This window comes from Octopus bimaculoides, chromosome 1, assembly GCF_001194135.2.
Source record: "Octopus bimaculoides isolate UCB-OBI-ISO-001 chromosome 1, ASM119413v2, whole genome shotgun sequence".
Taxonomy (NCBI): Eukaryota; Metazoa; Mollusca; class Cephalopoda; order Octopoda; family Octopodidae; genus Octopus; species Octopus bimaculoides.
The window spans coordinates 196,988,941-196,995,986 of NC_068981.1; positions in this window are offsets into that span (position 1 = coordinate 196,988,941).

The window sequence follows — 7,046 nt, forward strand, 5'->3', positions numbered from 1 at the left end:
ATATATAGGACATCTTTGTGTTTGTCCCTGCTTGAAAACCAGAGTTGGTTCGTTTATGTATTTGTAACGTAGCGGTTCGGCAAAAGAAACTGACATAATAATCACCAGGTTTTAAAAATAAGTACTAGAGTCTATCTGTTCAACTAAAACGCTTCAAGGCGGTGCTCCATTACGGCTGCAATCCAATGAGTGAAACAAGTAAGCAATACAGCATCAGATATGTTCAATAAATCCAAATCTATTGAATTGTTTGTTTTAATGATGTCAAATACTTTCTGGTTTATAACTGTTGGCGTAAATAAATTGTTTCGAGTTTAAACAAAAATGTAGTTTGTTTTGTAACTAAAATAGAATGGTTTTCCTTTGCGCATGTTCATAGTTTGCCGCTGGAAAATTGGATTGTGGGTATTTTAAGTCACTTTCTTTATATCCACCTCGACTGCAGTAGAGTACTAGTGAGAGGGATGTAAGTATACAAACATAAATGATGGCCGTCCACTCGTGATCAAAGAAGACCATTGCTGACCTTCAGGAACATTGTGCGCTCTAGGACTAACTTATATTTTGCATTTGCACACACACACACACACACACACATATATATATATATATATATATATATGTATATATATATGTGTGTGTGTGTGTGTGTGTGTGTGTGTGTGTGTGTGTGTGTGTGTGTGTGTGTGTGTGTGTGTGTGTCTATATGTATATATGTATATATATATAGTGAGAGAAGAGAGAGAGATGGGAGGGTACATATACGTTATTGTTTGTAATACAGCATTTTTATTCCGTCGCTGTCATTTGATGTTATCTTCGTCGGTTGACAATATTTTCCTCTTATCTGATTTATTTAATGCGTTTACCAAAGTTTCGTAATTTACGAACCAAAATCTTAGTCATAAATGGCACTGTCTCGTTCTTCCTTTCTCTGCCTCTCTCTCTGTCTCTCTTTCCCTTCCTCTTCTCTCTCTCTCTCTCTCTCTCTCTCTCTCTCTCTCTCTCTTCGACGTAGAACGTCAGATCTTAAAGCCGTTTCCAATAACGTCATTGTTTTAGTAAAGAATTTTTTCAATCATGCTTTACAATTATAAACAAAACCAAACATCATAATCCAAAGAGGACGTGGAGAGGAGGGGGAGGAGGTAGAAGGGGACAAAACAAGCTATATAAGTAAAAAGATGGAGTCACCATTGACCCGTCATTTGGACCCACGTCTAAAGTAGTCTTCTTGGCCACAATAAAAATATAAAGTGATAGCAAGGCACGAATATACGATATACATTCGATGAGCTGAGGATATAAGACACACCGGGAGGTCTGAAGGAATTGGAGGAACTTATTTAGATTTAGGTCTGTCATCATCCTGAGGAGTCATAGAGCCAGAATCGAAACCGGTTTCCATGGCATACAAGATTACAACCCTCTCTCCACTCCCTGAACGGGACGCCGGTCTGGCGAAGGGTTAAGTTCTCAGCTATTGTTGGAAACCTTTTACAGATGAGTAGACACGGAGCAGTGTGAAATGATTTTGCTCAAGAATACAATGCACCACCCGGTCTGAGAATCGAAGCCACGACTTTATGATCGTGAGAATAATATTTCAACCACTAGGCCACGCCAACCTTTAAAAAAAGGAAAAAAAGGACAGTCTTAATGTAACGCCTACAAATCAAATAACGCCATTTCTAGATCTGAACAGCCAGATAGAAAACAACCGATCCACCAAAGAGAGAAATGAATGTCTTTACAGTAAGTAGAGGCATTTATGGAGAGAGTGAATGGCCAGACAGATGCAAAGCATCAGGGATAACCTCTCTACTTGGAAGAACATGCTCTGCTTCACAAGGGAAGCGCTCACTAATAAACTCTACTGGAGAAAACAAACGCCAAACAGCCACAAGTTTTCTAACAAACTAATAGACCAAACCATAAAACAATACGGTTCTAAATATATCAGGCACTTCGATACAGATGTGTGTGTGTGAGAGAGAGAGTGAGTATAGATTTAAATATATCACATATGACACCTACTAAAATATACACAAACTCTACGTAAAATCTAATCACACCGAATGAATTAAAACAATATCGAAAGATCATAAAACAGAACAAAATGGCTTCCACCCAACCATACATAAATTATATGATAGGGAAAAGGGCTGGAATTCGTGTGGTTCGGGATTAGTCGACAATCGTATTTGACTGGTACTTTATTTTGTCAATTGTCGAAGATTGAAAGGCAAAGTTGAGCTCAGTGGAATTTTAACTCAACGTAAAGAGCCGTTGCTTAATACACAAACCACTTTGTCCAACTTTCTCCCGATTTTACTAATCCACTGGCCTCAAAGTAGCACTAATAATATACAACGAAAGAGCTAAAATAAAGAAAAACATCTTTATCGATGGCAAATCGGAAGCTTGTAACCTCCAGATGATTCCATAAATGTCCACAGTAATTAAAAAGGAACTATAAACAAAGGCGCAAACTATGGACTTCATTATGTCAATCACTACATTGGCCAGACTAACACTATACTTTTTTGGCAACTCACTATGTATTTACAAGGAGAAATTGAAACGTACTGCATTAAAAAAGATAAATCAAAACTTGATAAAGAAACATTAGTAAGCAATACAGCTGCCTAATACATACATACATACATACATGGTTGCTATTATTAAAATCGATTTAAGTTCACTGATTATAAGTATTTCTTTATTGCCCACAGTGGGGGGGGGGCTAAACATAGAGAGGATAAACAAAAACAGACAAAGGGATTAAGTCAATCACGTCGACCCCAGTGCGTAACTAGTACTTATTTAATTGATCCCGAATGGATGAAAGGCTAAGTCAACCTCGGTGGAAATTGAACTCAGAACAAAAGTTGGTGAAGAAGAAAGAAGTGTTAACGGAAGTCTACGATTGGAAATGAAAAAAAGCATTTCTTGAATCAACCTTTTTTATTCCAGTTTCAGGAGATTGTTATATTATTTCTATTGTGTTTTTGTGTTGTTTTTACGTAGGAGAGACAGACAGACAGACAGAGACAGAGAAAGAGAGAGGGGGATGATGCGAGAGGGAGAAAAAGAGAGATATGAGAGAATATGAGAGAAATGGTTTGGCCGCGAGGTAAGACTCTGGCCGCAATTAAGACATTTCTGGTGGCAGATTAAATCGTAGCTTTACACACAAGAAAACTATGAAGGTCTAGGAAGCTTCTTTTTGCATTTATCTCGGTAGGAAAATATTTTAAAATGTGTTTTATTATGTCTACCGACATGTTACACCAGCATCGCAAGATGATTGGCTGTGATATATGTTGTCAGGCGTATTGATTATTTGCAGAGAAGGTTTAAGGCTTGCTATCATAAAATTACTACACGCGGTGATATCAGCCAAAGCGTGATTCTAAATCTAAACAGAGACAGTGAATTACTTACTACATGCCTTTATATTTCACTTCATCTCTCGATGTTTTCTTATTTCTTTTATATATATATATTTCTTTGCGTTATTTCGATTTTTTTTTCTTTGCGTTATTTCTAATGTCTTGTTTATGACATGTCTTAGTGCTGCTTATTTTATGCACATTTGGGGGAAATGTGATGTAATGGAAATATTCTAAATATGGTCTCTTTTCTTCTTTTTAAATTCAGTGTTCGTTGGTGGAAGACACAATTACGCAAGATTTGGACAGTTTTTAACAACTTTCATCCGGCACAAATGCGTTGTGGAAACAACATTATTCATATCTCAACACAGAAAAAAAAAAGAAACGTCCACAGAGATATCAGACATTCATCTTAAACAGATATATCGTTCCCTGGCAGAAGAAGGACAACAGCAATGGTCAAGAATTGGAAGCTAGAGTAAATATCATCTTTTAGAAAGTACCAATTTCTTTACTTCTTCTTGCTCTAATATCAACATAAAACAAACCAATACTAAATGCTTTATGCAATGATGAAACTGTGAAGGTTTAGAATCATGGATGAACCTTAAAATTTGGCCGTTTCTAACAAATTACGAAATGTCTAATCATGTAATGGCATGATTAGATTAAATTTGATTTAATCTTAAATATTTCACCTTGTTTAAAGTGGAATTCTGAACCCTCCAAAAGGTAGGGACATGTGCCACAGTTAGGTCGACCACATCTTTTCACTTTTGGTGAAATTAAAAAAAGGAATCTCCCAGCACTACCAGACTTTCAAAAATCCAAACTTAAGTAAGTTTACAGGTTTTAGAATTGAAATCTAGAAAAAAAAGAGTACATCCTTAGTTGGAGTATAATAGATAGAGCCCACTCTTATAATATTGGGGATAAAATTTGCTTATTGTGTATAATAGAATTTATGAGACTACAACAGTCTAGAGATAAATTACTAAACACATACGAAGAAAGAGCAGTTGAATATAGACACCAAAGTAATTTTACTTTCGATAAAATGAAATACTGAACCACCCCTTGAATCTCATCACCACACACTTTTGATTTCTTCAGTAGTTGAATAGATTATATAAATAATTAAATAAATAAACTAATTAGATATTATGAAATATTACATTATAACAAATTATATATGCATGGCCGCAGCTCTAAGCTGAAACTATAAACAACAAATATATCCTTCAACATAGTTGAATAGAATATAATAATAGAAGCAGATAATTTGATTTAAACTATGCTTAGTGGAATTGTCCCCTTAGAACTAATCACCTATAAATTTTCATAGTGCTCAGCTATATTCACTTCCTCTAATCGCCATTTTGAATAACATCTTGATCCTTTATTTTTTACATTTAATCACTGACCTCTTCATTCTGATTTATAATTTTATATTTGACATTCTAAGTTTGATATATGTATGCTAGTTTATATTTATAATTTATAATTTTTAATTCTTAATTTTGTAAAGTTTATTTTTAATTTTTAATTTTTAATTTAACGCTGAATTTTTATGGTGATTTAAAATAGCTGAACAATATTTTGGAAAATGAACCTGAAGATGCGTTGGTAGAATTATAAATCTGATGATTACATATATTCTGATCTTCCAATACAGAAACATGTGTAGTTCCTTTCTAATTATAATTTTAACTCAAATAAGGGCTAATTAAGGTAGTATATTTTATACCATGCTATTGTATAGGTTTTATCTTCAAGTATTATTTCTTGATGTGCATATAAATATCACGAGCTTTCCATCATAAATACTCGTCATATTCTTTTTGCATTATCTGAAATGGAATGCCCACAAATCTATTGATTGGAATCCCAATAACTGAACTTATATATATATATGTATGTCTATCTATCTATCTATCTATTTATCTATCTATCTATCTATCTATCTATCTATCTATTTATCTATCTATCTATATACATGTATATATATATATATATGTATATATAAAACACGCTCGCGCGCGCATTCACGTTCCAGAGTCACTAACTCAGTCTCCACTGTGTCCAACATTCATAACTTTCAGCCAACCAGATGCCCTTGACCCCTACCGCCACCCTCAAGTGACCGCTGGTCAATGTCCGTGAACTAAACCTCTTCACCCTAACATTTATGCTCACTGCTTCCTTATAACTTTGGTTTCAGGGCTACATACCGCGCGCGCGCGCACGCGTTGCACGGCTAACTTCACGGCCAGATGTGCTATTGTATATATATCTGTTTATCACATCTGCTAAATCTTGTTGCTTTGTTATCACTTGATTACACAAGAAGGTCAGTTATTAATATTCGATACTTATTGATTTCTCCCTTCACCTCCCTCCTTCCCTCTCTTGCCGCTCATACATATCTCCTATATATCCCGATTTTGTATTCTCATACTCTGGGTGTAGATAGACAGACAGACAAACTGACAGACAGATAGATAAATAGATACGCGCGCGCGCAGACACACACACACACACGCACACAAACACACACGCATGCTTCGTTTTTGCAAGATTCTTGATGTGGATTGGTGTGCTAAAACAAATCTTGCTGTTTCTTGAGAGGGTCATCATGCCAATAATAATAACACACGCACTGATTCCATATCACTTCTTAGTTGTTAGTCAATTTAGTTAAATATCTAAAATTAAATATCTAGCCACCTAACAAACCGATCGCTTGTTTAATGTGCTGGTTAAACAATCAATCGGTCGTTCGTCAGTGAAACTCCTTTCGTCACCTTTCGCCACCCCTTCAATGACATGCTCTCTTTATTCCAGGTCTACCCCAAGTCTATCTTAGAATTGGTCTTATACCTTTATGTATGTATGCTTGTATTGTGTATGTAGATGTGTATTTGCTGAGAAGAGAAGGTAAGGGTGAGAGGAAAGGAGAAGTTTGTGTTTATGTGTGTGTGCGCGTGCACGTGCATGTGTGTGTATTTGTGTTTGCGTGTTTGTGAATGTAAGTGCATTAACCATCCATAACCAGTGCGTGTGTTATCTTTATTGGTGTAATGACCCTTCCAAGAAACAAGATACACACACACACACACACACACACACACAGATATATATATATATATATATATATTTATATATAATATATTTATATATAATATATATGTATATGCATATATACATACGTATATGTATATACTTACATCTATACGTATATATATATGTGCACATGTGGACACAGGACGTCACGAAATGTGTACAACAAAAAAATACGAAGTACGAGTACATGGAATATGAACTATATTTTCAAACATCGAAAGACACAAATGGAAAACAAGACAAACAACATAAAGAACGACCCTTCATCGGTTGTTAGTTGTTTTTCTACTCTCGTATTTCGATTATCATATATATAGGACATAAAATATGAACAATAATAAACAAGTGAAGAAAGAATATATAGTGCGTGTGTTTATTTGGCAAGAAAAAAATGACCGTCATATAATAATATCTATTTCAACATACGATTTTACATCAGGAATCTTGCAAAACAAATACATAAATGTGTGTGTGTGTGTGTGTGTGTGTGTGTGTGTGTGTGTGTGTGTGTGTGTGTGTGTGTGT